We start from the raw sequence: 15,344 nt of genomic DNA, 5'->3' as shown, positions 1-15,344 counted from the left end.
TATCAGTGAGCCATCACTGGTAGGCTCTAGTCCGTGTCCTTTCGTTGGCGCTGTTGAGCACCGGCGGTGGAGCTATAGGTCCAGCTCGGTTCTATCCTTACGCGTTGCAGGGTGCGGTCAGTCCTCTGCTGTTAGACCACAGTCCTGTTCCCTAACCAGTCCTTTTAGTGGTGCCTTATGCTCGGCACCTATATTTCCGTGGCAACACCCTATTCCCATCTGAATGCAGTTTTTTCTTTTGGCAATAAGACACGTGGAAAAGAGGGTGTGCGGTTCAAAATAGTCGATAGGGGAGAGAGAGAGCGGAGTTGGGTAGTTCCTGGGACACACAAAAGGGACCAAGGGAGCAAAGGATAACAAGCAGGCAGGCCCATCAATCGGGCCCAAAGAAGGGGGACGGAGACTCCAGGCACACGTGGGTTAGCAGACGGAGGGCTTCAGGGCGGCCCGTCATTTCTCATTTTTCCACGTTGAAATTGCTGTCTCGTCCCGTATCTTGTTGCTCTGCAGCTCCACCTTAGGTCGAGGTCACACGTGTCCCAAGATCTGTAGCCAGGCTGTACGTCACATCCGACCCCTCTCCTTCCGGTGATCGTGAATCTTTGAATAGGTACAAAACAAGTTTTTAGAGAACTGGCAGAAGAAGGCATCTACGCATGTGAATTCCTCCCTCAATCCTACATACTTGGGAGGTACGCTCATCGGTCACAGTCAGAGGTCCATTACCAGGCAGTGCATATGCCGGCATTCCTACTGAATTCATGCCAAGTTTATTCATCGTCCCATTTATAACTCAAGTGATGATAAATAAGATTCCCATCAACCGTACATTTCATCATATTCAATATTTCGGAACATTTCCCTTTTAAGGCTGGCTAACCTTTTCAAAACAGGGCGGGGGCGCTATCATTGACAGTCAGGGTAAAAACAGGTTTTTCTCGAGGGACGACAGTTACTCATGGTCATCATGTTTATCCGGGACAGCAGCTGGGGCCTATCAAATGGGGCGGGGATGCTTCGGGCGCTCGCGCTTGGGTGCAAAGGGGTGGGGCAATCTGGGCATTGGGGGTCAATCTAGACGTTGGCGTTCGTCTCTGATGAACTGAAAAATAAGGTGCCATTGACATACAGTTCCCCTATAAAAGACCAAATTGGGGGACCTTAGTCGTCTTACCTGTCCTTTCCTTCTCAGCCAATTCGAGTTCATTCATTTTGCAGAAAGGAGAGGTAGTAATATGGCGAGATACGATCATTTTAGTTTCGGTCAATTTCGCTGAACACCTTCGCGTCCAGCAAGTATCCAATCAGACTGGTGCCAGTGAGGCACGGTTTTACCATAAAAGGAAGAGGAAAATAGGGAGACTCTCAGAAAGTGAGAGTCGTCCGCAATCTAAACGATCCATTTGGTACACGTATGACATGTAGAGAGATAGAGAGAGAGAGAGAGAGAGAGAGACGTGTACGAAAATAGGTCATTTAGTGCGCTCACAACACAGAACAGCAGGGGGTTAGGTAATGGAGAGACGCAAACAAAAGGGAGAACATAAACCCCTACAGTACACACACACGAACTCAGACAGAAGAAGACAGCACATGTATTACATATATAAGACATTCACGACAAAACAGAAAACAATAGTTGGCCAACAAAATCCATATTATATCCTACGTATCTTTACTATCCTATTTATTTACGTGCTTAGCTCTTTCTACCCTTCCCTCTTTTTCCCTTTTCGCTTGTTATCTCTGCAAGAGTTCCCAATTGCCAATACTTACGCCTCCGTTAGTCGATCAGAAATTAACCTGGTCGCGCTATTTACCCATGGTTGGATCTTAAACCATTTTTCAGTTTCTTCCTTTGGTGGGAAGTTCTCCAGGCTGGGGCAACGGTAAGTATTGATCGGGAGAACAGTCGGACAGCTTGGCTATATCTATAAGAGTATGAAAAAGGGGGCAGTGCATTTTGAACATCAGCAACATTTCTAACTCCCCAGACGGGTGGTGTCGTGGTAACCCTTACCTACACACTTTTCTCTGTCCTTTCCCTACCTAGTCAAACGTCTAGTTACGTTATCTAACGTGTCATTTCGAGTCAATTTTCGTCACACAGTACCCGTTAAATTTCTATGTCAGTCCATCCTCCCAGTCTCTATGTTCTAAGGAGGAACAGTCATGTTTTACGTCTACGTCTTTAGAAAAACTTATCGTCACAAGGACTATGCGCATATTCCTTCCTTCCTTTTTCGTCGGTGGTTCGATCATCGCTCTCCCATACTTCAGCCGACGTTCTGACGTGACCTGCAGAAGGGAGGAGAAAGAAGGGGTGGGGGAGGGTGCGGCATTCAAAACACATCAGCGCGCATAAATCCGAAAATGTTTTTACCTACCGCATACTCGACCTGTGTCCACGTACTGTATTTCTTCACCATCTCGGCGTTTAAGCCCAGAGGTGCCGGTAATGTCAGATATATAACCATTAATGATCTGCGTACTTACGTTAGTTACTTGGTCACAACCCCTCTAGTTGGGTGCAAGGGTAGCGGTCAGGTGGCATTTCTGTGGTGTCGATTTTAAGTGCGTCTAAAGCATTTTTCCAGCTGCCTGTGACACATAATACAGTTTGCTAAATATCTGGTCCTTTTTAACCTTCGACTTTCATCATACTTATTCTTCGCTCATCGTAGTAAAACATCCAAAACTCATTAATGCAACTGCTACAACCATGCTTTCTTTTTCAAAATACTTTTAATAAAGGGTGTTGATGTATAAATACAGGCCTACAACCCAGTGGACTGGCCGCGGAGCAGATTGGAACTGTACATAAGTAGAACGAAGTTGGTGGCAGTTCATTGCATAAAGTGCAGCAGTGCAAATAAAAATCGTATCAAACTTCCCTACAGAGCAAGCATGATGCATGTCAAGAATTCAGTTTTAATTAATCCATAAATTCATTATCCAATACTCATTCTTTATCTAAATTACACCAATTCATTTTCCAAATCATAATCAGTACCCACCCTAAGTCAGTTCATTGTCCAAACACATACTCAATATCCTTCATATCTACTTTCATTATCCAAAAACTGCATACATATCTCGGGACAAAAAGCTGCGCAATCAGGGTGCAACAAGGTTTATCTAAAAAAGTCTCATTTTGTGATGGCGCCATTTTGGGTGGGGTCAGGCTGGTTCCAGTACAATCAGAATGTTCTCCAAAGACTCGTGGTTGGACCAGAACCTTCCGTCGGCAGTTCAAAAAGTTTTGCACAATGTGGTAACAGTCCAACAACAGTCAAAGAGTGGGGAGGGCGGCAACAATTTTCCTACCGGGTCATTCTGGTGTTCCTCCGGAACTGAACAAGTCTGTGCCGTGGCTGCATTTTAGCCATTTCCACACTGAGGCTGGCGCCGGCAGGAGTGCGCCGATGTCGTGGTTCCTAGTGAGGGGGCGGGGGCGCCCATGCGGAGGGATCGGGGTGCCCCCCGGCTCTCATAGAATCTTCAAGGTTGAGGAGAGAAGGCATGGGGTGCGCGGCCGACCTGGGCAAAAGACCGCTTTTCGATGTGGACCCTCTTTAAGCAAAGAGCGTTGGGGTGTCGCTGGAAGCCTCCACCTGGAGGGAGGTGGGGGAGGCTCGTTCGCGTCACCTCCCCCTTCCAGCGACCCCGCGCCGTTCCTCGGCTCCGTCGCTTCGATATTGGCCGTGCTGGCTATGGAAGATGGGGGGGGTGGTCGGTGGCTGAGGCAAGACAGCCCCCCCCTCCTTGTTGACATGTGGCGGGACTACTTGCGCTTGTCCAGACGTCGGCATGTGGCGGGACTACCTGTAACTATCCAGGAATTTGACATGTGGCGGGACTACCTGTAAGCGCCGCCGTTCTCGCTTCGGCTTCGGCCTTCGTTGCGGGCCGGATCAGGCGAGAGAAAGAGGGGGGGGGTGGTCGGAGGCTGAGGCAAGACAGCCCCCCCCGTGGCCTGCAGGGCAGCAGAAGAGGAGAGAAGGAGAGGTCCTTATGATTCTTTGGGCCCTCTGCCCAACAGCATCTCCTACTGACCGCGGCCAGGCGAGCCCCGCATGCCTCGAGGCCTCGCCTTCCGGATGGGCGTAACCGCGGACCTGTTGCACTTCGGGAGCTTCCGGAATGGGGGTAGGTACCTATTGATTTGTAACAATTTCATGTGACTGTTATTTGGGCGTGGTGGGCGATGAGGCAGACATGTTGGGAGCAGGAATAGGCAGTGAAGCCTAGCTACCTCGTGGTTGTCTTTGCTGTCAAACTTTTCGCCATTTTATATTTCTTATTACGAACTATTTCTAATGTTTCTTATTTTTAGTGAAGTCAAAAGCTCATCAGGGGGTTACTGACTTAGCCTGATTTCTTTTTATTTTTCCTTCTCTTCCTTAGCGTGTTTCGAGCTAAAGCTTTCTGTTAGTAGGGAACGGTGATCACTTCATATTTTTATGTGTCCTTTTCACTAGGGGGTACTTCTGGACGGACCAGACGAGTTCCCTCCAATAAATGGTCCGGGGTGGAACGAGATTATCGATCAAAAGGGGAACATATATTCCTTCATTAGGGTATCATCCTGGACAGACCAAGCGATGTACTTCCACTTACTAGGGTAGCCTCCTGGACGGACCAGATGGTCTACTTCCACTAAATGGCCCATGAGCGGGGAGCATATGTCCTCCATAAGGGTAGTCTCCTGGGCGGACCATGCGAGCTACCCCCCAAATAACCAATCAGTGGGGAGTGGGTAGGACTGACAAATTCACAAAGGGGCATAACCTACCCTTTACTACTTGCAAAGACTAGACAGAATATTTCTATTCCACGTTGTTTGCAAACAGAAAATACCTCAAACGAAACAATTCCTGGGGCAACAATGTCCAGGCAACCAACCAATCAGTGGGGAGAAAAACAGGCATGACGGATTACAACGGGGACAAATGTCTGCATTATCTGCCCTTCGCTATCCAAAAAGGAAGACAGAATATTTCTACTCGTCTCAGTTTGTAGACAGGGAAGATCTCAAAGAGCAACAATCGATTATTAATCGACTTCAAAACAATCAGTGGGGAGAAAAGTAGGCATGACGGATTACAACGGGGACAAAAGTCTGCATTACCTACCCTTCTCTATCTGCAAAGAGGGACGACGTTCCTATTCGTCGCTGTTTGTAAACAGAGAATGTCTCGTTCTCAATAAGAGAACCAATATTTCAAGTAGCATCCAAAGCTAAATGAACCAATACCAACAATATCAGTATACAAATACCGATTCCAATACAATCAATCAATCAATCAGATGGATAAAACCATCCTACCAATCAGGCGTAAAAACACCCTACTTAATCTTACCCGGACCGGACCATACGGACAGTTCTTCGTCTTCCTCATCCAGCGCCCGATTGTTCTCTTACTCCATGCAGCATTCCTGTGGGATTCCAGTCAGGACAATAGGTCACTCGAGAGAGGTCCGTTCAGAATTGGTGAAGTTCTTTCGATCGGCAGCCGGGCGAGGGCCCTCTCAAGGCAGGTATACTCCGATCATTTAGATGTTCACTTCTTCGTCTGGATCTCTCTTACCGGACCTTATGTCACTGATGGGCCCCATGTTGGGCGCCAATTGTAAAACAAGAGCCCAGATTGCTATCGATGCCCAGGCCGCTGGCGCAAACCGCCTCTTAGTTCCCATGTTGAATAGTTACCAAATAAAGAGACGGGCGCTGGAAGCAGGAATCAAGAACAGAGTTTATTTCTCATGAGGAGAGCCTGTCATTTCGGACACGAAACACGGTGTCTTTCAGGAGGTGCTCTAACAAGTGAGCTGAGACTCAGCCTTTTATACCTTACAAAACACTTGGCATTACAGTCACAGCATTGTGAAACAAAGGAAAGATAACCCCATAATCCTCGTGTCAATCCTTCCCCACATGTGTTCACAATAGGGACCCGTGACCTGCTGATAAGAGAGGGGGCAATGACGCAGCTGAATGTTCCGCTGATTATTAGGATGTGTGCGCCTGATCGTAGCCCAGGGGGTGGGGAGACCAGGATCAATAGTGGGTCCTTTGAAGAGGAGTGACTTCATACAATAAAGTGCAGTAAATGGTATCCTCTGGCTTAGGCGATGGCCTCGGACATGTGTGGTCAGTCGGACTCGGGGGAAGGGGTCATCAAAGGAGTGGCATTCATGCCGCGTGGACAACGTGGAGGGAGTGCTTGTCAACAGAGGCGCATTCATGGAGGGAAAGGAGGTGTTGGTCAGGCGCGGCCGTGCCTCCCAAGGACAGGGTCTTGCAGGAGAAGGTTTATGACTTGCCCGTGTGTGGGAGAAAGGGAAGGGGGAGCCAGGGCGTGCACAGGGACAGAGTCGCACAGAGAGAGAGAGATCCTATGACCCGTACATAAGAGAACAGGGGCAGTCAGATACAGCTGGGGGGCTATGTCAGCTGAGGCGAGGGATGCTTCTTTCAAGAAGGAAATGGGGGGGTTTGCGCGGGTCAAGCAGGAGGGTTGCCTTTCAGGGCAGGGTCGCGCAAAGGGAGAGGGTTTCATGGTTTATGCACGAGAGAGATTTCGAATACACGCAGAAGGGAAGCCGGTGATTCTAATGAGCAGGAAAAAGGCCAGGGTGCCTAAAATGGCTGTCATGTACATATGGGTACAGGCCTTTGCTGGCAGTGGGATGTAGTTAATGCTTTACGGTATTCAGGGTACGCGCAGGGAGAGGAGTGGGAAAAGGGAAATGAACGTTGCTTATGTACATCAATATTTCTACTTTTCTACACCTCGAGTCCTGACCTCACTGTATCGCTGATAACCTTGCTTCAAGAATCATATATAAAGAGTGTTGACCTCATCCTTGTGTGGTGTCCATCTGTGGGGGGGAAGTTACTCGTCTGTACGATCGCAGGAGACAGCCCTCACCGGAGGCCTCTCTCCCTGTCCTCGGCCGACCCTCCGGGTCTCCGTCTAACATTGACCCTCCACAGGTCCTTTCCAGATATGCAGCACTCAGCTTCCAGGAGATAAGACAATTGTGTACCTCCAGGAAACTGAAACAGGGTTCTAACCCTACCACTCCTTTTCTGTTAGGTCTCTTAGAGACATATGATACTAGAAAGGCTTCTAACACAGGCCCCTCTAATCCAAATGGGAGCATGACCCCCTTAGAAGGTGATCCAGGGGATCCAGACTCTAACCTACCTGAAACAGAGAATGTAGATAGTAGGGAAGAAGGGGATGTATCTGAGGATGAGGCAGACAATGGCCAACCTTTAGTCAGCAGACTTACAAGGGCCAACTTAGACCTACATAGGGATGGAACTGGGGGACCCCCAGTGCCATCCACAAGCAGGCCTAACTTTGGGGTCAGAAGAGATAGATCTCATTCTAGGGACTCCAACAGATGTGTTCACTCCCATGCATCTGCTCAGAGGAGGATGACCTCCCCTCAGAGGAGAGAGCATGAGGCAAAGATGAAGGAAGCTAATCTAAGGATTCAAAGGGAAGAACCTGCCCTTGCCAAAGAGAAACTTGCCTTTGCCAGAGAGCAACAGTTGAGTGGGGTTGTACCCACTGGTGGCAGCAATATCCCTAGGGATAAAGACAGGGGGTTTGATACTAGAAACCTGAGTAAAATAGTGCCCTCCTATAAGTCAGGAGATGACATCCACACATGGATAACTGCTCTGGAGAGGGCCTGCAAAGTACAGCAGGTACCCCAGGGTCAGTGGGCAGCTATATTGTGATTCCTCTTTGAAGGTAAAGGCAGAGATAAGCTCCTTACTGTTAGAGATAAGGATGCTAATGACTAACAAGCCCTGAAAATGCACTGATTGATGGGGTTGACCTAACAACTGAACAGTACAGGTTGATGTTCAGAGACACCCAGAAAACTCAAGCTCAGGATTGGACTGACTTTGTAGATTGTGCTACTAAGGCTCTGGAGGGCTGGTTATTGGGTAGTAAAGTTACAGACTACACAGGATTGTATAATCTCATAATGAGAGAGCAAGTCTAAAATAACTGTCAAAACCAGCTTTTGCACCAGCACCTGGTAGACTCTGATCTGACCTCTCCACAAGAATTGGGTAAGAGGGCAGACAAATGGGTCAGAACCAGGATTAAGCCTAAGAATCAGGGTAGTGACCAAAAGAAAGAGACTACCAAGCCTCAAGAGAAAGGTGGGGATAAATCTACAGAGAAGACTTCCACAGGGCCCCAAAACTCTAAGAATGGGGGTGGGTCCCAAGACACTTCCTCTACCCAGAAGAAACCTTATTGCCATGCCTGCAAACAGGTAGGCCATTGGAAAACTGACAGCAGTTGCCCAAAGGCCAACAATAAGGAGAAGATACCCCCAAGTAATACTCCCAAGCCTCCTGTTACTACTAGTAGTAATCCCCCAGGTGGTGGGAGTGCCCCCAAGAATTTGGGTGGTTTTACTTTGGGAGTTCCTGGGGACTCTGGCCTAACCAGGTCCCCTGACTTAGATACTCTTGTCTGTGAAAACGGCATGGGGTTTGCCAACTTCACTGCTTGTCCCAACACTTTGGACAAGTACAGACAGGAGTCCCTCATCAATGGTCTAAAAGTTGAAGCCTATAGAGACACAGGGGCTAGCATCACTATGGTGACTGAGAGTCTAGTCCCCTCAAGGCAACTTATACCTGGTGCCACATACCAGGTGACAAACATTGATGGAGTGCAGAAAAATCATCTCATGGCAGTAGTAAATCTCAGCTGGGGAGGTGTCACTGGCCCAAAGAGAGTGGCAGTGTCAGCAAACTTGCCTGTGGATTGTCTACTGGGGAATGATTTGGAAATCTCAGCCTGGGCTGAGGTGGAACAAGAAACCCATTCTAAAATGGTAAATCTTCCTGAACAGGTTAGGAGGGCTGTGCCAGTCTCAGCCCAATCTCAAACAGATTCCTTCCCTGAAAAGGTTAGCAGGGCTGTGATGGTAACAGCCTATACCCAAACTGAGTCCCTTCCTGAAAAGGTTGGGGGGCTGTGATGGGCACAGCCCGAACTCAAAGTGATTCCTGTGTTGTGAAGCCTGAAACTATGGATCACTCCACACAATCAGAGAGCATTGAGGAGTAAGATAAATCTCCCTCCCACCAGACATTAGGAAAGGATCAGCCTCCTCAGGGAACTGATCTTACCCCTTGTGAAGAAACTGCCCCAGAGGTAGTCAGGCCTGGCCTGGCAGAACCCCTGATGTCAGTGGACCCTTCTCAGGTGGGACCCAGTCTGGAGCAGGTAACCTACCCCTCTCTACCCTGCCTCAGTCAGCCCAGGGCTGCAGAGGACAAGGAGGCTAGTGAGCCCCAAAGGGCCCCCTGTCCAATTAAACATCCCCATCAGCAGATTAGGGACACCAAAGCTAGCAGCCCTAGCAAGGTGAAAAAGTTAGAAACTCCTGAGGGATCCCCCTTAAACTTAGTTAGGGACCTCCCCCAGATGGACTCTGTTGGGCACAGCCAAACTTGGGACCTAAGGGCTCCAAACCTGACCTGTCCCTCCAGTAAGCCAAACAGAGGGACCCAGCCTCCAGCTTTAGGTAGCCAGAGGTTGACCCTGAGAGCCCAACACAACTCAGTCATGGAAAGAAAGGCACACATGGTGGATAGTGATTGGAGGAAGTTGAGCCCTGCATTAGTGGAGCCTCACTTCAGTACTCCATACCCACACCAGCCTTTTACTTTGCCAAAACACACCACAGGTAGAGATTCCCTAAGGTGGAGACCCTCAGATACCCTTAGGGTGAGGGATTGCTTAGTGGACCATGAGATAGGGGGTAACCATGCCAGTGCTGGTACTTCTTTATATGGCCACTTAGGCAATAGAGGCTTACCTGGACAAGGATAGCCTTATCTCCTTTTGTTTGTGGGGGGGGGGGGGGTTATGTAGGAAGGTGGATATCTGACTATGGTTACCCCCAACTTTTTGCCTAGTGTTTAGCTGGTTTTCGACCTAGTTGGCCGGGGGCCCTGCTATCCAGGACCCCAGACTGATTGCTCTCTCTGTAAAATGGACTCCATGTACCTTAGGTACATATCTAATTGGATGCTGGGTCACCTTATCAGCCCCTGTACAGTGTACCTTAGGTACCCAGGGCATAGGTGTATTCAGGGCCTACCAGGGGCTGCAGCATGTATTATGCCACCCCTGGCTGGCCATCCAAAACTGACACAACTGGCTGCTGAGACAGCTGGGGCAAGGTGGTGTAATCACCCTTTGCTATAGATATAGTATACCTGTATCTAACCCTAAAATGGACACATATATTCCTATCAGTCACTCCTATGGCAGGCCTTATCAATCCTGAAGGCAGAGTGCTTGGAAATATGTGAGATGGTGCTGGCATGAGCTGAGCCCATCTGCAGCTTGCGGAACAGAGTCCTAATAGCTGTTCCATGATAACGCTATACCATATACTCTTAAGTGCATTATAATCCTTGCGGTTGAATGCTAACTTTGGTATAGCATCATACGAATTGGAATACTACCCCCTGCCTGATTCTGGCGACGGGGGTAGCATTCCACCCTTTAATAGGGACACGACATGTATGTAACTGTGAACCCCCGGTTAAAGTTAAACGAAGCTTCAGCATCACAAAATGGATGCTGCCACCACAGACACAAGTCTAACCACCTGCTGCTGGGAGTCCTTCCAGCGAGGGAGGCCTGGAAAAAGGGTTTCCTGACTTGGGATGTGCTATCACCACCCCAGACAGGATTTTGTGTATTAGGTAGGACAGGCCTGAAAGGAATGAGACATGCCTGGGGCACACAAGGTGCCCTGTGCATACACCGGTTCAAACCAGTTGCTGGGGCACTCCAGCCCCAGCTCTGGCACGAAACCGGACAAAGGATAGGGGGTGTAACCACCCCCCTTCCTGGTCCCACCCATGGGAGGGACCTAAGGGAAACATCCTTTACAACACAACTTTTCCCACGCAGTGCCTTTACGATGCAACTTTTACAACGCAAACCATTACAACGCATTGCGCTGGGGGGCGCTCTAGGATAGGGAATAGGTTTAATTTACTGTCCAACACCTTCCCTACTATCCACGGGGACTGGAGTTGGAATAGTAAATTAAATTATTCACTATCCAGCGCCTCAGAGCACTATGCGTTGTAATGGTATGTGTTGTAAAAACCGCATTGTAAAAGCATGCGATGTAAAAGCATGCGTTGTAATGTCATACATCCGGACCTAGTCACAGTACAGCCCCCTTTAGGAGAATAAAGGTAGGAGCTGGTCCCATTCCAAATAAGATTACCCTGATCAACTCTACAAAGAAGAAACTCTGGACTTCGACGTTCTGCTCCCCAGAAGATTGAAGAATCTCCCTTGTGGGCAAGGAATGTCCATCCTGCAACTGCAGGCACCATCAAGCGTCCTAGCGGTTCACTTTGTCGTCCTTCCTGCTGGAATCAGACTTCAGAGCCCGACGAGATCTAGACTTCCAGTCCTCTCTGACCTCAACCTACATCTGCAGCACAGCTGAGATCCGTGGGTGCGACGAGACACGTGGGACCGGCCATTTTGAAGAAACTGCACTTTGCTTCCAGCACGACTTCAGAGGCATCCTCGAGAAAGTGCTTTGGGGATTGAGAAGCTCCAGTCCCGAGCAGCTCCTGCACCGAAGACCAGCCCTCCAGCATCCACAAGATCTGCATGGGGCCCTTTAGCTTGGTTGCTGCTCGACGCGTTGCATGGTCACTTGCCGGCTGGCTAGTGGCCTCCTAGACGACGATCCTTGAAATCTACACTGCTGGTCTGGCTGCTCCGGACTGGCCCTTGCTTCTTTCCCAAAAAAAAGTACCCCGGACCACTCACTGCGTGGGTTGCCTTTGCCAAGGCCTGTTGGCTCCAAAGTCGGATCCGACACCGCCGATAGTGAGAGCGTGCGTGGGACAGCTCGTGCCTCCATCCTGGTTGTTGAAGACACCTCCTGGTCCACATGGCTGCAGAGACAAGCGTCCACTCTTCACCTGATCGCGACGACAACATCTGATTCCACTCCTGGTTCCACTCCAGTCACTGGCTAGTGACTTTGAACACTGCCCCCTCTGCTTTCAGGTCCTCTTCTTCCTCGATCCACCCGTGGATCACACCGGACATCTTGCTCCTGGTCGCCTGCAGCAGCTTTCTTCAAGGCTCCATAGACTTCGACGCGGAAACACGACACACTTTGACACCTATGCACCCGCAGCCCGTGGGTGAGGTAACAAGACCATTTTGGTGCTCAAGGGTAGATTAACTCTCCTAGTGTACAGATTTCCAGTCGTTTTAGTCCTAGATAGTAAAGACTGTCCATACTCACCTTTTTCGTAAACTGCACTGTCCATTGACTTTGTTCCACATCTCGCGTGTGAGTTCACACTCTGCACACGCGTCCCGTGGGCCTCCTATTACTTACCTGAAGTTAGGATAGTGTAGTCCCAGTGAACCTACAGCCTCTGGACAGCTTCATTCCTTCTATTGATTTCCTTATACCATTTACTTAGTATATGGTTTGTCGTGCCCCTAGGGCACCATTGTATATTTGTGCAACTTATCGTATTTTTCTTAAGAGATTGTCATGTGCTTACCCCTCTGATCTCATAAAGAGTTCAGAGGTGTTTGTTATTAATAAATATATTGTTTATTTTCATAACAACCTGTGTGGTGTCCTTTCATCTGATATTCAAGGGGTTATATGTGGTAAAACAGCTGGCTTCACATGCCAAAAGAGTTTAGCCTAAGACTGCTTTGTCCATGCTACCATTAGGATAGCTTGTCTATAAGGTTGACTTACAACCAATCACCATAAAGGTTGTTTGGACTGATACAAGGTGATCACTAGAACTAGTGAACATCATATATCAGGCCAACTTCTCACAAATGTCAAAGACTAGCTGGATGTCATCAGCGTAGTTAAATGCAATGACATTGCTACTCCGTAAAGACCGGATGAGGGGAGTCAGATATAGGTTAAAAAGAAGGGGCGAGAGGGAAGAACCCTGGGGGACACCACATGTCAACGTAACTTTTTCCGCTGAGAAGTTAGAAAGGCGAACAGCCTGATGACGGTTGCTCAGGAAGGAGCAGATCCACCCAAAATATCATGGTCGACCGTGTCGAAGGCAGCCGACAAATCCAGGAGCACCAAGGCCTGGCTGATCCCAAGGTCCGCTCCTCTTCTCAGCTCCTCCATTACTGAAAGGATGACTGACTTGGTCGAATGGGCCGACCTAAAGCCATCCTGTTGCGGTCGAAGAACTGGGTGTGTTCGAAAACGAACTCAAAAAGTTAGTGACATGGGCCTCCAGCACTTTGCTAAGGTAGGGGAGCAGGGAAATAGGGCGAAAGTTGCTCATTAAGGAGGGGTCCGCATTAGGCTTTTTCAAGATGGGTATCACTTCGGCTGTCTTGAAGGAGTCAGGGACCAGGCAAAGCCAGAGGAAATTATGAAGGAGTGCCTGGGAGGGTTTGGGACAGGCAGTAAAAGCCTCCTGTAAAATATGGGGGGGGGGGGGCAGCAGTCTGTGGGAGAGCCAGAACCCACCTTTTTTAACAGGGAAGAGAATTCCTCCTCGGATATCGGGGGTATCTGGTCCACTGTGTGAGGGTTTCTGGTGGCAGATGTAGTGGCAGATGTGAGTGTGGCGAATGGTGTAAGAAGAGGAATACTATTTTTATTTTAGCAATTTTTTCCACAAAAAAGGAATTAAGAGAACTGCAAAGGGCTTGAGAGGTGGGGAGTTTAATAGTCACTCTATCGGGTGTGAAAGCTCTTCCACTATAGAAAAAATATATTTTGCCCTAGTGGCAGAGTCAGTAATCCTCTTAGAGAAGTACAAGGTTTTTCCCTTGAGAATGGATTGCTTATAATCTTTAAGCTGGGCCATGAACAACAATTTTTTCTCTGGGGCATAATTGCGCCTCCAGCTACGTTTGGCCTGCCTGAGGGTAAGTTTTTTAATTTTTAACTCATCTGAAAACCATCTCTGGGCATCGTGGGGGCGCTTTAATTTGAGACGTTTAAATGGCGCAACAATGTTGCTGGCTGATTCAAGCCAGTGCCTCATGCTAGTAGCCTGAGTGTTTAGGGAGTCATGTTCGGCGGGGGAGGAGGCGCTGAGTAAGGAACAAAATTAATTGAGATCAGCCCTGTTCCAATTCCTGGCCAGGAGGTTCCCCGTAAGTGTTTGGCTAGTGTGGGGGATAGAGGCCAGGGAAAACATAATGATAAAGTGGTCAGACCACGCACAAGGAGAAATAAGGGGTTGGGAAATATCCAGATTGGACGTACAGACCTGGTCTAGGACATGGCCTTTAATATGCGTTGCCGACTGGATATGTTGAATACAATTCATGCCCGCTAGGAGATCCGTAAAGGCAGAGGAGCAAGTGCTCTCCCTAGCATCTGAGGGCCAGTAATTAAAATCACCGATGATCAGTACTTACTGATCACCAGTTGGGAGAGCATATCGCGATGAGAAGCCAGGCATGTGTTGGGGGGGGACGATAAACAAGAACACAGATAAGAGGGGACAGGGAAGATTCAAGTCTTAGGATGAGGCAGTCGACTGATGGGATGCTAGCCACCTCTAGGGATGAGAACCTGATTGAGTGTCTAACAATGGCTGCGACCCCACCACCAGGCTTACCAGAAGATCTATTAGTCTGGAGGATATAGTAGCCCGGGGGCACCGCCGCCAGAATGTCAGGGGTTGACTCCTCCTTGAGCCAGGTTTCCGTCACTAGGAGTATGTCAGGTTTCTCTGAATCCACTAGTTGGAAGATCTCTAACTGGTGTTTAACCAGCGAGCGGGTGTTTAAATAGCTGTCTGTCAAGATAGAGCTGGTTACTTTTTTGGCTGGGGGTAGAGAATCACGAGGGCAAAACGGGGCAGGAGGGGACAGGGCAGCTGGTAAGGGAGATGTGAATTCCTGAAAATCGGACCTGGGGCTAAAGATACCCAGTGAGCCGGTTCATCTGGTTCATAATGCTCCACTCTCTCCAGAGGTAAGTTTCCTTCGATTATCTCATCTACCTCTGCTTTCAGTCTCACTACATCCAGCATCTTTGCCCTTATGTCCGCTTTCAGAGTCCCTCGACTAGATGCACCATTCAATTTTTTGCTTCCACTGCTCTGTTCTCTACACCTATTCCCTTTGGCTGCATCCATAAGGACTGGCTTGTTCCCTTCGCTTCCATGATCCCAACTTACTGTCATCCTGTCATTCCGATTTCTCACGGTGGCTCCCACATTCTTAGGTCTGATCTCGATTTGGCAAGGGATCTCGGCCTCGCCGTCCTTATCTCCATCT

This window comes from Lissotriton vulgaris, chromosome 1_1, assembly GCF_964263255.1.
Source record: "Lissotriton vulgaris chromosome 1_1, aLisVul1.2, whole genome shotgun sequence".
Classification (NCBI taxonomy): domain Eukaryota; kingdom Metazoa; phylum Chordata; class Amphibia; order Caudata; family Salamandridae; genus Lissotriton; species Lissotriton vulgaris.
Note: the sequence above shows the minus strand (reverse complement) of the source record.